Source organism: Perca fluviatilis, chromosome 13, assembly GCF_010015445.1.
Source record: "Perca fluviatilis chromosome 13, GENO_Pfluv_1.0, whole genome shotgun sequence".
Lineage (NCBI taxonomy): Eukaryota > Metazoa > Chordata > Actinopteri > Perciformes > Percidae > Perca > Perca fluviatilis.
The window spans coordinates 5,566,167-5,586,020 of NC_053124.1; the positions used below are offsets into that span (position 1 = coordinate 5,566,167).

Consider the following 19,854-nt stretch of genomic DNA (forward strand, 5'->3'; position numbering starts at 1 on the left):
AAACCTCTCCACCATGATAAGATGATAATTCCCGAGAGTCTATCACGTTTTTTTAATCCTCCGTGTCCTCCTTGAGCTACTAGCAACTGTGTGGAGGAGGGTTGGGGGTGGTGGTAACCAAAGGTTTGCGTCATGTGGATGTACCATAGTGTTGTTGTCATTACTTAAAATTTCTCATGGGGGCGATAGAAACTATGCACTATAGCTTTAAAAGCTTGTTGGATAGTTAATTACCTATCTTACGGACTTCTTCCCTCCTGTAGCTAATTATTACAACACGGTCTATGCGATGCAAAATCTTGGAGGTGCATTGACTGCAGACTGACTAAGCATATGCGTCATATCGCCGTCGCACCGCGCTGACCGCAAGAAGCATGAAACACGTTATATTTGTCATAGTTCTATTATCTTTGTTACTATAAAAACTGTTCATCATGTCATTCCATTATACCCACCGCTGAGTCATATTTCTGTATCTCTCTCTCTCTCTCTCTCTCTCTCTCTCTCTCTCTCTCTCTCTCTCTCTCAGCCGCCCACCAAGAATCAGGTTCTGTTGAGGTTTCTGCCTGTTTAAAGGAAGATTTTCCTCACAGCACCAAATACTTGCTCTTGGGGGGACTTGTTGGGTCTCTGTAAATTATAGAATGTGGTCTCTTGAGATAACTCCTGTTATTATTTTATAAATTAAATTGTATTGAACCTGTCTCCATAGAGCTAGAGTTAATCCTACACTGGGGAAATAACTGTGCTACGTTACGTTACAATACGTAACCTTTGTAACCACTGAGGTCCAGCTGAACCAATGAAATAGTTCCTGCCTCCAAAGTGACTGAAGTGTGGGCATGTGTGTGTTTAAAATGAAGAGTTCACACACTGCACTCATCGTTAAGCACTCTGACAGCCTGCTGCTTTCATGTGTCAACACAACAGGAAATAAATTACCATGCGTCTTCCCTAAAGCTCTCAGCGGAGCCAGAAGAATGAGTCATTTAAACTTTAAAAACTTCAAAGGCTATGTTTGACAGTGGCTGTCTTGGTGTTTAGTTTTTAAATGGAGCTGGTTCTCAGAGCAACGGATGGAAGCCAGGAGTGACAGGACACACTATAATAAAATAAGACAGACGGGTGATTTATCTTCATTGAGAGCAGAGCTACACTTGAACTGAAATACAGATGTTTACCTCAATAGCCACTGGAGTGTCTTCCAGGAAACATTTGTGCAAGCCTCTCTTGAAATGCACCTGTAAGCTTGAGCTAATCACAAAGCTCAGAAATCATGGTGTCATGATTATGAGGAGTAATCCGGCACAAATGCTGTTGGGGTTGATGAAAGGCTTTGCAGAGCCAATTAAGTACAGGCAGGGAGAGCAGGAGATGTTTGAATCAGCACGTTGCAACAGAAAGTCTTACATAACTCAAGCTGACAAGGAGGGAGATGCAAATTGCTGTAACTACTAAGCTCATTTTGTCCCAGAGCCAGGAGGCCTGAGAGCATATTACAGATTACACAAAGACATATTTTAGTCCACTAAAATATTCCTTCGATTCATTACAGCACAAGTGAATTGCTTGGACTGCAGTTCCCCTGAGTACAACTGTCTACAATGGTCAATGAGGCTTGATATAGAGTCTCTCCAGGCCAGCCTATTGAACTTTTGTCCCTCAGTTTGTTACTCAGTGTAACTAACCAGTGCCTGAGAACAGAGGATTGAGAGGGACAATGATGATGTGGTTCAGTAACACTCTTTGATCTGTAATATTAAGTCACAAGGCAGCAACAAGATGATCAAATCAAAAACATATGGCTGCCAATAGCACCATTATTGGATTATTAATGGAGTCGAAGAGGACCTTGACATTTCGTCTGCTAGAGGAGATAAGATTAGCGAAAAAAGACACCATTGCATCTTTAACCTTCCATTAAAAGATATTTAAGATAAGATACATTTACGTCTAAAACAATGTCCCAAGGAAGTTCAAACGCTGCTGCTTCAGGTCAGTTCCTGTGATAAAGGTCTGAGATGGAGGCTCATTGCATTGCTAAGGCTGGACTAGCGTCTTTATTTTTGTTTCAGAGCTGGAACTCATAATCATAATCAAGTTCACGGTTTGCTATGGTCGAACAGCAACACAAACTGCAGACTCCAAAATGACCACAGTTAAATCAACAACTAAAATAGTTTCAACAAAAAAATGAACCTTCATGAAGGGATGTTTTATTGAAGGGATTTTGTATAAGACAGCATGAGTTTTAGCTTAGTGTAAACTCGCAAGTGAGTGTATAGTCCAACTGGGATTTGTCATTAACCTTTGCACTACAGTAATACCTACACACACAGTATAAAACCGCTGTTTTCTCTCTCCAACAGCTTCTTAGAGTGTTTGAAATCATACGCCTTTTCAAACAGGCACACATATGCCTGGTGCTGAGAAGAATAAGCCCACCTACCTTGGGTAGATTAAGTTTTGGCCCAGTTTTAGACTTTAAAACACTACCTTCTTCCCCAATAGCTGCTATCTCTGTTGATGCCAAAAAGGCGTTTGATATGGTTGAATAGGCCTATCTGTTCAACATTTTGGAAATGTATGGGTTTGGCAGCATTTTCATTTAGTGGATTAAGGTGCTGTATAAGCACCAAGAGGCAAACTAACGCTTAATTTCTGTATATTTTGCTCTTGGAAGGGGAACAAGACAGGGCTCAGCTCTTTCTCCTATGTTGTTTTGTTTAGCCGTAGAGCCTTTGGCTGCAGCCATAAGGGGGGAGACTAACTTCCCAGGTGTTATGGTAGGAGGTGTAGTGCACAAACGTATGCTTTATGCAGATGATATATTACTTTTTGTGTCTGAACCTAGCAGATCAATACCCTGTCTATTCTGGATCATTGACTCCTCCTGAAATTTTCTGGTTACCCTATAACCAGAACATTTCTGAATTGGTCCAAGTCAGAGGCGTTACCTTTAACAGCTCAGTGGCCCATAACAGCCTTCCAACCAGGTGCATTTCAGTGGCCAAAGCAAGGTATCGTTTATCTTGGTATCTTATTCCCTCCCCAGATAAAAGATCTAGTTAAAGTTAATTCCATTATTTAATACAATCTCTTGTGATGTTCATGAAGGGGATCTGTTAATTCAAGAGTGGGCTTGTAAGATGGCTAGAGTGGCAGCCTTTGACAAAAATGTCACATAAGCAGTTTGAAAGATTGAAGATCAACATTAGAAAATGGGTTAAGTACTTAAGCTTTCTGAAGGGCTCCTAAGAAGATATGTGCTCGGAAGAAGCGTATACTATGTGCTTATTATTTTACCACATATACATATGTTTATTTGGTTTACAGTTTGTTAACCATCTATTTTGTAATAATAATAATTTGTTAATATTTTATTGTCTTAATTTTTTTCTAAGGAAGTGTACCTAAGTTGATAATGGAGGCCTACTGCATATGTGGTGATGACGAGTGGGTGGATGTTCAGGATGGCAGGGGATGTGTTCTTGTTGTAAATTGTATGTTTTGTATTTAAAAAAAAAAATGTTAAGCCCAAAAAAAACACTACACGCTGCTTCCTGACCTGTCATGTGGGAGCAAATGAAAACAACACGCAAGAGAATCCTGAACATAGACACATATATTACTGGCATGGCTGAGACAAATGGATGCACATAAAAACTCCAGTCAGATTTAAACAGGTGCAAAAAAAAAACAGAAGTTGCAATTCTGGTTCTGCAGACAACTAATAATAGTCAAATGTTTCTCTGAAGCAGGTTTCGCCTTGGCTATTAACTAACAAACCTCTCAAAATGATTACATCAGAGTTGCTGCGAGGTCATCAAACAGGAAGCCGATTTATTGCATCTTTGAGTGCTTCATTTAATTTCCCAGAGGGCTATGAAAGTGGATTGCTTTTTATTTATTTATGTCATGAGGGGAGCTCAATAATACGAAATATAACAGAATTGCTTTGTCACTAACTGCATGCTCTTTTCAGAAATACCATTTTGAGCCATATGATGCTCTGAATTCCACATTCACACACACTCCCATCCTTAAAGAATGAATGTGACAATACAAAGCCTCCGATATGTGGATTACAAGTGGGAACAGCTGTAGAGAATGACAACTTGATTGAAGGATGCTTGAGTTTCTAAAAATACAATATATTCATCTTGACTAAAAGTTTCACTAGCAACTCTGGAGGCTCAGTCCACAATACCAAAGTGTGCTCTCTGAAAATTCTGCCATCTTAAATCTTTGAAAAAAAGTGCTCTCTCCTCTGTGCAGATTGGGGTTGCACTTTGTACTTAAGGACAAGTAATAAGTAAAAAAAAACAGGAACACATGAATTTATTTTATATCATCTTGTTGCAACAGAATAAAAATCAACATCTAAAATGTGAAGTTGCATTTCAGCTTTATGTGACTTAAGTAAAATTGTTATACTAAATAAGTAAATAAAATGGCCTAATTTGATCCTACAGTGTTGTACTCTGCACTTGCTTTTTACACATTACACATAATAATGAAAAAGATCATCTTAAAATAGACGATACACTGTCTCGTATCACATAAATTATCAACAGGTAAGTAAGTGGTCTTGAAGAGGATTTTTCTTTTTCGGTCTTTCATTTGGACTCGGTTTTGACTTGGACTTGTCAGATTGCTTCTAGTCATGCCTGTGTCATCTGCAGAAGCTGAACAAAGCCTTGGTGCCCTCAGGAGGCTCAAGACGTGGCCTCTTTCCACAATAGGACCGGGTCGACCGAACCATGTAGCTTTATGTCATATTCATAACGCTAAACTTGTGGATCGTAAAGAGATCTGTCAGGAATTCATTGCTTTCAGTGACAGATTCAAAAAGTCTTTGGATCTTTTTAGAGGCCCGGCAACTTCAGTAACTGTCTAACAGTACTTTGCATTTTTACATTGTGTTATATCGATCTTTTTGATCTTTAATTTATTATATTATATTTGTTATATTGGCAATTGGTTTCAAACATTTGCACAGCATATATTGTAGTTAATGTGTGTGCTTACCATATTAACATGAGTAATACAGATCTGAGAATCTACTTTTACCTCTAGTACACTAGAGGATGGATACCCGACCCGAGCCCGACGGGACCGATGGTACCCGATGGACTGGGCCGGGCTCGGACAGATATTTAGAAATTGTGTTCGGGTTCAGGTTGGGCTCGGTCACACCAGCGCGATATGATTGGGCCTCTTGTGCGCGCCTGTGTTAACGTGCTCTTGTTGCCCCGTGTGCGCTGATGTGCTCATCTGTTGACATTTCCGAATGCCTTCCTACAGTTGCTTAATAAAAGCTATCCACACAACCAAACGCACATGTCATTAGTATGAGAAAACGAAATGAGATTTTAACTGTGTCGGGCTCGGACAAAAATATCTTAATGCCTGTCGGGCTTGGGTCGGGCTCGGGTCGGGTTCGGTTACTGCTCTGTCGGACGCGGGGCGTGCTCGGACAGAAAAATGCGGCCCGATCCACACTCTAAAAGTACACAGACACAACAATCTACTTTCAAAAGCCCAGTATGGGACCTGTAGGAGCAGCTTAATCCCTCATGTGAAAATACAGATGGGATTTCTTATGATTTTGACTGACATGTCTTTTATGTCTATTTAAACTTTGAAGCTTATGGCTTTACCAAGGTCTCATTCTCCAATAGATCCCAAAATGTGTGATGTTTTGAATATGCTGAAAGCTTTGAACAAAACAGGAGAATAATTAAAAATAATAATAATGATTAATAATAATACAATATTTCCTTTACATGAATAAAGTGCTCTTCTAATCATTCTGTTATTGTTGAAATTAAGTGAATGAGCTTTCTCAGAGATAGGGCTGTTTTTTAATTAATAAAGGTTATTTATTTTTATTTTGCATTTTATTTTGTTCACAGTCTGTTTTAATAAAAGTGCTTGTTACATCTCATATCTGGCTTTGACTTTCAACTGAACATTTAGCCCACTTTGTAGAAAATACCTAGATATACATTGTGTATCGACATATCTAGCTAGACCACATGGGTGTTTTCTGTGATTCTGAGCATGTTGTTGTTCAAACATGAACTTCCTCCACTGGTGCCGTGTCAGCCTCTGCTTACATCATGAGACTACAGTGCCACACTCTCTTTTGCTAAGTGATAAAAATACATACTGCAAAGGCTGCATTATTGAAGCAGTGATGCAAAGCTGACAATCTGTTCCACTGCCCTGCCAGTGGGCAGAGAGGAAATAAAACACCAGGCGGCGACACACACACACACACACACACACACACACACACACACACACACACACACACACACACACACACACACACACACACACACACACACACACACACACGCACACACAGCATTTTATAGTCTTTCCACCTGTGCAAAGACTCAAAAGGCGTGTGATAATTAAATGAAAGCAGTGAGTTGAGGATAACATGCACAGCATTAAGCCGCTGTACAGTCAGACATTCAGCGTAGTCAGAGAGCGCTGTGCAGAGCGCCAGAGGTGTGTCGCAGCTCCCGCTGTATCTCGTCTGCCAGCTGCTGCTTTATTTGGCAATAAACAGGCTGAGTGTGACCATTCACATCTGGTTGTGCTGAGTGGGACAGGAGTGGAGGGATTTTGGTACTGTGGGACATATGGATGGAAGAAGTGTCAGATGTGTGGAAGACCTCTGATTGAAATGAACATAAACCAATAGAGCTCAACAGTGTGATTCAGGAAGTGAAAAACCCGTTTATTTTCTCCATAAGGTTTTTGATTATCCGCCATAAAGTCTAAACCGTCCAAGGTGGACAGATGACGAGCTGTGAGGTTGTGAAACGAAGGTTTCTGCTACTGTAGAAGACACAAATCCTCATTAAGATTAAGATGTATTAATCCCTTAAGGGGAAATTACATTGTTTCACTCTCTTTTTTGAACACACATTACACACAGGCCCAAAATAAACACACACACGCCATGGACCTATGCGCTAATGGGGAGATGTCAGAGTGAGGGAGCTGCTAATGACAGGCCCTCCGAGCAGTTGGGGGTTCGGTGCCATGCTCTAGGGCACCTAAGCAGTGCCCATTAGGTGACTGGCACCTCTCCAGCTACCAGTCCTTCACTTGGTCTGTACAGGGAGTTGAACCGGCGAACCTCTGAGCTACTGCTGCCCCACATGAAATCAACCTTGTTTTAAGGAAACATGTTTTATTCATGAAGTCATGGAGTAGTACTACACTACTCACAAGCGTAGCAGTGACGTCTCTGATTGGTTGAGCATGCTGTTACCATGGAAATGTTCAGCGAAACCCACGAACAGCTAGCGAGCTGCTACCACTAAGGCCTCACAGTCTTGTAGCTTTGACTTTTTTTTTTCAGTTTTCAAAATGTTCTTTTGACCTGAATCAAATGTTTTATGGTCACAATTAGTCTTGGAGCTGGTTGGCTTGGTTCCAGGCTTAAAACAAGTCTGGCCCACGGCCCTTTGCTGCGTCATTCCCTGTCTCTCTCCCCTTCCAGTCTTCAGCTGTCCTATGAAATAAAGGCCAAAAATGACCAAAAAATTCAAATTCTTTAAATAAGTATTTAATGAAACATCAGTGGAGATATTGAATGGGGAAAATCACTTTCAGGCCCAGAACAGCCCAAAAAGTGGGCACTCGCTGTTGAGCAATATACTGTCCTTAATTTTCTCTGTTGTTTTGGCCACTTTGGCAAAATGGGATTGGGTTGTCTATGGGGAGTGTAAGTCTGTGTTCCGTGTGTTTGTAGGCTGAGAGACAGAGGATAGGAGAAATGGAAACAAATCTAAGCTAACAGCGTGTGCAGACATTTTCTCAGTAATGATCACCACTTTATCTTCAGTCAACAATTCAACTGGCAGTAGCAAGGCTTGGGTGGAAGCCAGCTGGGCGAGAGAGAACAGAGGTGATAATGTGGGGATTAGAGTTTCAGTTCTGCAGTTATTTCTGAGAGATTGAGCTGCTCTGGATGCAGAATGAATCACTTTGGTTCAGCTAAACCTCAGTGGACATAGTCAAAAAGAGAAAAGTATAATACAATTTTCAGAAGGCAGTTAGCTAACTGCAGTGTTGCAGTCAAGACCACCTAAACCGAGACCAAGTCATCACCAAGACCAAGACAGGGCGAGACAGGGTCAAGACCAAGGTCCGACCAAACAACTGAAACTAGACACAACTAGCTAATATGTATAGCCAATATTTGCTAAATCCATGGGCGTCGGAAGCAAAAGAAATGTGGGTGTGTCCTCCCACATATGGATACAGTAGCACCTCGGCTTTCATATCAACACATAGCACAGGGACAACTAGTTTATCTTTAATTGACCAGGATTCAAAGATCTGCTAACACTGGTTGATTGATGTTAACGTTCTTGTTTCTTTACTTATAAGAAACCGTAGGCCGTGAAACCGATCAGCACATAACTTGTTACCTAGCAGCTCCAAAACTTATAAAAAAAATGTTGCTACGTTAAACTCAGCGCAATTAACGATCAAACACATTTTTGTAGCAAGCTACCAAACACAAACTTATATCTCGGCCAAATGAATGGCTATCAGCGCAAAACTTGGTTTTCCTATTGGTCTTGCCACACCGAGGCTCTGTACCAAATTTGGTGTGGTTCTAATATTATCGGTTTTAAAAAGTTGGGGGGTCTTTTCCCACCCACATACAATGGTTCCAACACCCATGGCTAAATCCCTTTGGGTGAGGGGTGAAGAGATTTCTGGAGAGTTTTGTTACAGAGGCAGATTGATAACAAGCTACACGCTGAAAATGTAAAGTTCTGGAGAAAATCTGGATGGTGCAACAAGGCAGGCCTGCTTATGAGGGGCCGTCAGGGACATTATTCAGAATTACCTCTCGCACACACTACTGAAACGCTCTCACACATACAAGTGAAACGCAACGCTCTCACACATACAAGTGAAACGCTCTTATATACACTACTGAAACGCTCTCACATACAAGTGAAACGCAACGCTCTCACACATACAAGTGAAATGCTCTTATATATACTACTGAAACGCTCTCACACATACAAGTGAAACGCAACGCTCTCACACATACAAGTGAAATCTCTTATATATACTAGGGAAACTTTACACATAAGTGAAATGCTCTTATATATACTACTGAAACGCTTCACACATACAAGTGAAATGTCTTATATATACTACTAAACGTCTCACACATACAAGTGAAACCTCTATATATACTACTGAAACCTCTCACACATACAAGTGAAACCTCTTATATACACTACTGAAACGCTCTCACACATACAAAGAAACCTCTTATATATACTACTGAAACTCTCACATACAAATGAACGCTCTTATATATACTACTGAAACGGCTCTCACACATACAATGAAATGCTCTTATATACACTACTGAAACGCTCTCACACATACAAGGTAAACCTCTAACACATACAAGGAACTCTTATATATACTACTGAAACCTCTCACACATAAAGTGAAATGCTCTTATATATACTACTGAAACCTCTCACACATAAGTGAAATGCTCTTATATATACTACTGAAACCTCTCACATACAAGTGAAACGTAACCTCTCACATAAAAGAAACCTCTTATATACACTACTGAAACGGCTCTCACACATACAAGTGAAACGCTTATATATACTACTGAAACCCTCTCCCAATACTAACGCTCTCATAAACGTACTGAAACACTCATAAACACTACTGAAACGCTCTCATAAACACTACTGAAACGCTTACGCACAATACTGAAATGCGCTATAAATGTACTGAAAGTCTCATAAACCTACTAAAACTTCACACATCACAAGTGAAACGCATATATATATTTCATGTTTAATGCTGCTTCACCGACACATGGTGGCTCATCAATAATAGTAATTAATGAATATATATAATATTTATATATAATAACAATGTGCAATAACATTGCAATACCCTAACATATCACTGTCAATATATTGCCTATGTACACGATGCTACTACTTCTTATCTATTGTTTGTGATTCTTACTTTTTTCTCTTGTACATAGTGTTTTTATTTGTTATTTATTATTGTCCTACTCTTACTGTTTTGTTATACTGTTTTTTTCTCTATCCACTTTGCTGCTGTAACACTGGACTTTTCCCATTGTGGGACAAATATAGGAATATCTTATTTTATCTTTTCACCTGATTACATAAAGGTGCATACACATACACATAGTAATAATAAATATACAAGATACAGCTTATGACAACGTGCCCTTCCAATTCAGATTACATCTAATAACATCATACAGAAACTGTTCTTAAATGTTTTTATCTGGAGATACATATAAGTATGAGCATTTTCAAATTTCAGTCCAACAACCGCGTTAGTTAACGTTAGTTCTCTGTCGAGAGAGCTTGATTGACAGGGGGCGTGTTATGGCGAATCAACACATGGCTCATTTGAATATTAAAATTAGCAGGTCACGACAAGAAAATGTAACCAATGAAATTACTTATTTTGACACGGCTTTTTGACACACATTTTAGCCAATAAGTATTAAACTAACAAGTTAATCTGTCAAAAGGTGGACCTTTTGTTATTTTATCAAAAGTGAAGTAAAGTCATTTTATAGCACATTTAAATGAACAACAGTTGACCCAAAGTGCTTTACAGGTAGAGCAGGGAGGGCATAAACAGTATACCTTAAAGATACATTAATCAAGTAAACAAGGTACCATGAATACATTTTGGCAAAAGTAGAATCAAATAAAGTAACATAGAATAAAACAACAATGGAACATTTGAAATCAAAGGATAAGAAAAAGATGAGTTCAGTTCATAGCTCTGAATCTTAAAAACAAAACAAAAAAAAACATTAGGAATCAAAGGAATTTAAACGCAAGAGAGTAGAAATGCATCTTCAGATTTGATTTAAAACTAACAATTGTATTACATAAATTGATCTGGGGTGGGAGGGATTTCCAGAGTTTGGGGGGCTACTACAGAGAAGACTCCGTCCCCCTCTGGTTTTTAGGCATGTCCGGACAAATGAGTGTCAGGCTTAGCTGGACTGTCCAGCCTAAAGCCTGAGGAATCTTTCACCTTATATATATATATATATATATATATATATATATATATATATATATATATATATATATATATATATATATATATATATATATATAATATTTCACTATAATGTGTGAAAGGATTTCACTATAGTGTGTGAGAGGTGTTTCACTTGGTTATATGAGAGCTTTTCACTATAATGTGTGAAAGGATTTCACTATAGTGTGTGAGAGGTGTTTCAGTAAAACCGGAAGGCATTTCAGTCAAAACGGAAGGTGTTTCAGTAAAACCGGAAGGGCTTCCGTTCAACAAAAATGCGCAATTCACAGCGCGATTCACGTGTTGATCGTCAGCCACATTGTTCGCAAACACTAATGTCTGCCCAACAGCCTGCAAGCAGCCTAACCGAGGCAGCAGCGTTACTTCACACTGTACTTGCGTCAGCGGAGACCATCAGAACCGTTGCAACTTCAAGCCGCGACACACTGGACAGTCACATAGCGTCACTTTCCCCCTCCGGACAGCACAGCAGCATGACACTGCCAACTGCAGCTCCAGTGTGAGCAACGCTTCAGCTCTTGGACATCAGCCACGAGGTGGAAAAGGTAATTATAAATAGTTTTTTTTCTAAATTATTGTTTAATCCAACGCAACGCAACAAGGCATGGTAGTGAGCTAAACAGTTAGCTGTTTGTGTCTCCACTACAAACATGCGCTCACTACCGCAGACCGCTCACTACCACCCTAATACCCGAAGGTCCTAAGAGTCTCAGATCTACTGCAAACTTGGCATAGTTCTTGCAGGGGGCCTAGATAGGTACACTGTCGAATTAGGTGCATGTAAGTGCCAGCAGCTAACTTAGTATTGTTTGTAGCGTGGTTGCTATGGTAACATACGGCAATGTGCCTCACGTGGTGGTACGTCAGCAGGTAGTAAAATCAGCTGTTCTTCACCTGGTGTGTATTGACTTGATGTTTTTAGGACTGTAGGAACATTTCACTTCTTGTGTTTTTAGCAGCAATAAATATACACAAACCAGCATTCCTCTACTAAATGTTTCTTCATCATTTCTGCACTGCTGTTACACCAAGCATAATCTAATGTTGTTATTTGGCCATATTGGTTGTTTACTTGAACAGTGCCATATCTTAAACTAATGTTACTGACTGTTGTTACTGTTGTCTGTTGTTACAGACTGTTACAGTCTGTAAATCCTCTGTTATTTTCTGCCCCACACTGAAGCAATAATACATTTACCAGTGATGATCTTCACTGCATATTACTGCTGTGATTAAATACATCCTTCATCAGTATTTGAGTCAAGTACCTTTAGTAAAAAATACTGATTATAAATAAAACTACTTTTATGTAGCCCCTTTTTGTCTTAGCTTATTTCTCATCTACAGTACAGGCAAAGTTTTGACACACCTTCTCATTCAATGCGTTATATTATTTATTTTCATGACTATTTACATCGTAGATTCTCACTGAAGTCATCAAAACTATGAATGAACACATATGTAATTATGTACTTAAAAAAGTGTGGAAATAACTGAAAACATCGTCGTCTTATATTTTAGATTTCTCAAAGTAGCCACACTTTGCTTTTTATTAATAAGGGAAATAATTCCACTAATTAACCCTGAGAAGGCACACCTGTGAAGGTAAAACCATTTCAGGTGACTACCTCTAGAAGCTCATTGAGAGAACACCAAGGGTTTGCAGAGTTATCAAAAAGCAAAGGGTGGCTACTTTGAAGAATCTAAAATATAAGACATGTTTTCAGTTATTTCACACTTTTTGTTAAGTACATAATTCCATATGTGATCATTCATAGTTTTGATGCCTTCAGTGAGAATCTACAATGTAAATAGTCATGAAAATAAAGAAACACATTGAATGAGAAGGTGTGTCCAAACTTTTGGCCTGTACTCAATGTCTCAGCATAAAGAAATGACCTTATTGCATATCCCCTTTCACGTTACATTTATGTCACTCAGAAACACCAGTCCCATTTCAAGGTGGCTGCTGAACTCTGACTTACGCGATTGTCACCTCAGTTGACAAATTATAACCTTCCATGCCCTGTCCACAGCCTACAATATCTAATGAGTCTGTGTTAAAGGGAAGGGCGACATGTGGTTTTTCATGGTAGATTTATGGCTCAGAGAAATAACGCATATAAGAGTGTTCAGGGCTTGAAGTGATAAAATTGGTTACATGAATATATATAAAATCTGAATATTAATGGGTTAAATATAACTGATATTGATAACCACTACCCATTATTTACTGTATATAATATTGATAGCGGGTGGTGGTTAGTATTTTGTATTGTATTTCCTATAGCAGTATGACATTATTGTACTGGCTGTTTTCATGTGTTCTGAGTAGTGTGCAAACAAGGTCCAAAATCATGGTTACACAAACATGGACACATCCTTTCTGATCCTTAGGACTGGGACCACCAGACTGTTTTAGAACGCATCAGGGATGGCTTTGGTGAGCACATTCCAGACGATGTCAGGTAAATGCCTCTTTTTTCCTCTTACTTTCATGATTATTACAAACATTTGCTATATTTGCATATTTTAGTATGAAGCGTTGTTTTAATCTGCCCCTGTTTGCCCTGTTACAGTTACTGCATTATGTGATAAATTCAAAATCAGGTCTTTCTGTATCTGTTTTCAATTAAAATCCCTCTGCAGTTTCATGAAACATTTGCAGCAATGTGTTGTGCAAAACTTTGATTTGCAACATTCCCACATTGCCCTTGAAATTTGGCTACTGTCATCTTGTGAAACATGTATGGTACTATACAATCCAGTTTTCTGAATTTGGATAGTCACACTGAAAAGGAAAAGTCAGTATTTTTCACCCTGGACCAAGCAAAATTATATTGCTTAATTTATTAGATTAAGTTATTGGAAATGTACATCATCCTTGGCATGCATATTATATTGCAGCTCACTTCTCCATTCATGTTTTACACCTAGCTTTTTATTTGTTTGTGTCAACCACGGCCCTGGTCATCATTCGAGACCCGGCCTTTAATTGACAGCCAGTTTTTGTTTGCCGAAATGTGGTATTTATCAATATTGTTTTTCCTTTTATGCCATTGTTTTGCAGCTATAAGAGAGGACTGGTAATACATTGCTGGCAAAGCCATTGCTGTGAGCTTGGTACATGGCGGTCCACCACCAAACTTCCTCTCTCAGACATAGCTGACACAGAACTCTTTGGAAAAAGTCAAAAGGTCAGTTGATAGATTTTGAATGTTATACTGAATTAGTTTACATTAAAAGGTTCTCTTGTTGTTTTCCTTTGAAAAGGAGTATCAGCCCACTTTTTCCATATTATGTTGTAGTTTGAATGCCACCACTATTCAACGGACAAGTGTCGACAGCAAAGCATATTTTCCCTCTTATTTATCGCATTGTAGCAATGTACAACCCTTGAGGACCTTGAAAAGTCAAATGCACCTTTGCTTGACTACTTGGCCAATGCAGGATGTCTGAGGCCTATGCGGTCGATAAGAGACAGGGATCTGCTGAAATTGTCATGTTTCAGGTCATCCACAGAGTTCAAAGTCCATTTCAAAGGTATTCAGTGTTAGTTGTTGTACAGTCAGATCAATCTCAAAAGGAGTCATAATTTTAACCATTGACCAACAAGGTGTAAGACTAGCTTCACAAAATCTATTGTGTTTGTATAAAACCAAGGGACAATTTGACAGTGTACAATTGAATTATGGATTGCACAATTATCCATGTTGTTTGTACAGATTCTGTGAAGGACTGAAAACTCTTTGGGTTCAGGACCAAATCCGACGACATCCAGACAGCTTCGACCCCTGTTCTGCTATGAGCTGTGGATGATCTTTTCAACGTCGTCTCTCAGAAGGGAGCACAAGAGAGCTGCTGACGAGATGGTGTTACTTTCTGGAGGGACTATCTCCAAAATGCAGGGGTAATTAATGGTTTAATGGTCATCTGTTTTTTAGTATCATTCTTTTATTTTATTCTCTTGGTAGTCATAACATTATCACAAACAACCTGCGAATGTTGAAAGATGAAAGACCTGTTATAAATGAATTGCTATAAGAGGCATCAGATTTTTAGACGCTTTGGTTTTGAGAAGTGAAATACTCTTACTGGACAATTTATTCAGTATCAGCTGATGTTAATTGCTTTAGAGATGATTCACATACATATTTAATTGGACCAACTACCACTGATAATGTTTTTCTTTTTATAGAAGAAGGGCCATCCAAACTAGAGAAGATATTGGCCTTCACAACTTGAGCATCTGACCAGTTCATTCACAAAGGAGATGATGGCTTCTCTACATCAATGTTCCCTTTGCCAACACATGTGTTAACTGCATCAACTTGCCACTACATGTGTCTTACCAACTGTTCAAGGAGAAGTTTGACTTTGCATTAGGGAACACATATGGGTTTGCGGGGCATGAACATGTCATGCTCTGAAAACTTTTTCTGTCTGTGTCTCACTTTCTCTGTTTGTCTCTACCTTTCTGCTTGTCTGTCTGTTTTCTGAAAAAAGTTTCAAACAAGAGTTATTATTTTCATTTCTGAATGCCGTATGCAATATAACTTATGTATTTTATATAGTTTCACCACGATTCAGTTGACTCAGTCAAGCCTATGTTTTAAAACATATTTACATTTTAACGGCATGTTTCATATTTTTACCAAACTTTTACCAAATGTTAATTTATTTTTCATAAAATGTGTTTTTTTAACAAAACTTTAATTCACAGAATACACTGCACAAGTGAAGAAAACATTTTAACAAACCTTAACATAACTCCTATGCTATTCACTTAAAGGCACACCGACTTATTGGGAATTTAGCTTATTCACGTAACCCCAGAGTTAGACAAGTCGATACATACCCTTCTCATCTCAGTGCGTGCTGCGGCTCCAGCAGCATCAGGCCAGCACAGAACATCAGGTAACTGGTTCCAGTAATCCTACTGCTCGAATAAATGACAAAATAACACCAACATGTTCCTATTTACATGTTGTGATTTATAGAGTCACTAGCGTGTACAAAAAAAACGTAACATGAAACCAGCCGTCTTCTAACTGTAAACAACCGGGAACTATATTCTCAGGCGGAAGAATATAGTACTTGGAGTGGATATGCTCGCAGCAAGCCTGTCTGAGAATATAGTTCCCGGTTTGTTTACTGTTAGAAAGACGGCTGTCTCTTATGTTATTGTTTGTCCTCTAAATAAACATAACAAACATGTTGATATTCAAAGCAGCAGGCTATTGGAACCAGGTACCTGCAGGATCTGTGTTAAGGCTAAAAGGCTGGAGCCGTCAGACAGCGATACAACGAGGATGAGAAGGGTATGTACTATCTGAATTCTTACTTAATAACAATAACGGCGTGTTCCTTAAAAAAGTGCAGAAGTGAAGAAAAACATCTATTCCATGGTCCCCATCATTTTTCAAGTGGGTTTACTTGTTGAATAATGTTAGTTGTGGTCTCATTAATAGTTACATCTATGTCTGGAATTACAACATTATTATTGGTTTGAAGTTTAGGTAATGGCCCTTCTTCATCAATGCCATAGTAGTTATCAGCATCAAAAATGCTGTTTAGAGCTGGATGGATTCCTGCATTATTAATGACACCTGAATGCCACAGCTGGAGAGGTGTCTGCCCCCCTGGTGTGGAGAGGTCATGGTGGTTCTATTGATTGATTGATGAATTATGTTACTGCTCTTTCAATCCTTGGTCAATAAAAATAATGCAGACAAAATAAATGTAGTTCATTCAATGAATCCAGTACACCCTGTTCCTCCATGAAGTTAAAGATGTTTATAAAGTGTCTAGATACAACACTATTGAATTCTGCCCATATTCTCTCAATCCTTTGGTTGTGTACTGATAAACCTGTAATAACACTGTTCAATCATCTTCTTTCCAACATAAAACAGGCAACATTTATATTTTCCTTACCATGATCACATCTGACCCTTAAGGGCAAGCTATATGAGCACTATTTTACTAGTATTTGGTAAAGCTTTTTTGTAGTTTATGCAAAATGTTGTGCGTGTAAGCAAGTTTTTCAGTAGTGTATATGAGAGCATTTCAGTAGCGTTTATGAGAGTGTTTCAGTAGCGTTTATGAGAGCGTTTCAGTAGCGTTTATGAGAGCGTTTCAGTAGTGTTTATGACAGCGTTTCAGTAGCGTGTATCAGAGCGTTTCAGTAGCGTTTATGAGAGTGTTTCAGTAGCGTGTATGAGAGCGTTTCAGGATTGCGCGTGAGAGCGTTTCAGTAGTGTATATAAGAGCGTTTCACTTGTATGTGTGAGAGCGTTTCAGTAGTATATATAAGAGCATTTCACTTGTATGTGTGAGAGCGTTTCAGTAGTATATATAAGAGCATTTCACTTGTATGTGTGAGAGCGTTGCGTTTCACTTGTATGTGTGAGAGCGTTTCAGTAGTATATATAAGAGCATTTCACTTGTATGTGTGAGAGCGTTTCAGTAGTATATATAAGAGCATTTCACTTGTATGTGTGAGAGCGTTTCAGTAGTATATATAAGAGCATTTCACTTGTATGTGTGAGAGCGTTGCGTTTCACTTGTATGTGTGAGAGCGTTTCAGTAGTGTATATAAGAGCATTTCACTTGTATGTGTGAGAGCGTTGCGTTTCACTTGTATGTGTGAGAGCGTTTCAGTAGTATATATAAGAGCGTTTCACTTGTATGTGTGAGAGCGTTTCAGTAGTATATATAAGAGCATTTCACTTGTATGTGTGAGAGCGTTTCAGTAGTGTGTGCGAGAGGTAATTCTGAATAATGTCCCTGACGGCCCCTCATACCTGCTTGGTTCTTTCGGGAATGAATGTAAAGATTTAGAAAGAATATGTTTAGGGCATTTCCTCTCTTAGCTGGGACGTTTTGGGACCGATTGGTGGGATTGCTGTGGACGAGGTACACATGGAGATATACTGGTAAATGTTCCACCAAAACAAGTTCCTTCCTGAGACTATTTAGCAGAGCCACCGTCGCTGCATCTGAAGCTTAGCAACTCCCAAGACCATTGTAATTGGTTTAAAGAAATACAAAGAACACAGAGAGTTTTTTTCTCCTATCCCAGAATGCATCTGTGGTGTAGCCAGACCTTCCTCCGCATTTCTGGTGGAGTAAGGCAATAAGGGGCTAGGCAACCAGTTCTGTCTGTGAAGCAGCTCTATGCTTGTAAGAGTAAAAAAGATGATGATGATCAGCAAACTTTTAAATTCGCAAAACTTTTCACTTACATTTAATCAATCCTATATATTGAGATAATACTGTTTCAATAAAAACTAAAGCATTTTCACAGAGCCTTACTAAACTGTGTACAGACTGTTGGCAGTCTTACAGGCTGGAACACATTATGGCACGTTCTGTATCCTGTCATGCCTTGCAGTATCTATTTTCAGCACTATCCCACAGTGGCGTTCTTATCACCTAGGGAGCTACTCTGTCCTTCAGTCTGATTACGGAGGAGGGTGAGAAGGGGATGTTAAATGTAAAATGGACTGTACGGATGGTTTTCTGCAAGAACTCCTCTCAGAGTGCAGCTCACAGCCAGAGGTCAGTGTTGCTTCGATGGTGTCACTGAGACCAGGGCTCATGAAAAGTGGTGGTCCTCATTGATTCCAGACCAGTTCTGTGACAACGCCCATGGTAAACCAGATAAAATGCCATACAGCTTCAAGCATGCTTGCTGTGGCACTATGTAGCCAGTAGAGCTGCCCATTCATTCATCCAGTACCACCAATTACAGTTTTTAACAAAACTGAAAATTAGAAGATTAAAAGATAAATCAGGCAAGATCAGGGCTGTAGCTACCATTAAGGAAACTGAGCTCATGTTTTAACATTTCTTACAGTTTGGCGGTTTACATGATAATTTAAAATAGCTGCATATAGAATGCAGCTATTTTAAATTATCATTATCATATAAAACCAATATGTGTAATATATGTAATCATAGAGATTACATATATTACACATATTGGTTTTTAAGGCTAGTTCAGATAGAAATCAATATAAGGCAACTGTTAAACAAATAAAATGTAGCATTTTATCTTCATGGTTCTTACCATAGGCAGGCGATGGGTGGTGCCTCTAAAAGGCCAGTGCTGGCCCTGTACAAAAATGTAAGCAGCTCCATCATGGTGAAAAGGGGAGATTTTCCTCATGGCAGTGATCGGTAAGCTTTACTGGTTCTGCTGACTGGTGGAAGTTGTCAAGTGAGGACAGTAGGGGTGAGTGCAGGAGGGAGCAGCCTCTATGTTCAATCACAGAGACAAACAGCACAGCTCCAGGGAGTACGTCAATCCTAATCACAGCAGGACAGCCGCAGCCAGCGGGAAGGGGAGCCAAAGAACAAGAGAGAATGCCAGTTATCAGCTATCATGATTGGATTGTTTCATAACCGCCACCAGTTGAGTACAGCCTGTGTGCAGGAACATATTTTCAGTAATGGGTACTTCAGGGCAATATGCACATCCACAACAGCATACATGCAGGCACAGGATTAGGCTGTCCCTGAATCCGGATTTCAGAGTTGACTCTGAGTCTGCAAACGACACAAACATTGCTCTGTAGAGTCAAACACTCTGGGAATCTTTAGGGTTAACCCTCAACATTTCTGTTAACATGACGTATCTATTTACAATGAAAGCAGTGCAAACAATTCTGCAATCCTCATGTCCCATTCCAATGCATTGAT

General features: G+C 39.2%; 1 protein-coding gene and 1 long non-coding RNA gene across 3 annotated transcripts in view; one reads left to right on the forward strand and one right to left on the reverse strand.

Annotated features, from left to right (window-relative positions):
- The window catches only part of LOC120572024 (putative nuclease HARBI1), a 37,887-nt gene extending 18,467 nt beyond the window's left edge, over window positions 1–19,420 (reverse strand). For both annotated transcript variants that reach the window (XM_039821208.1, XM_039821209.1), the window contains exon 1: window positions 19,223–19,420. The gene's annotated coding sequence lies outside the window, so the exon portion shown is untranslated. The remainder of the gene's footprint in view (window positions 1–19,222) is intronic.
- On the forward strand, window positions 11,346–14,329 carry LOC120572025. The gene is made up of 3 exons (XR_005641343.1): window positions 11,346–11,693; window positions 13,546–13,616; window positions 14,219–14,329. It is a non-coding gene; the product is annotated as an uncharacterized LOC120572025 (long non-coding RNA).
- Window positions 19,421–19,854: the final 434 nt, after the last annotated feature.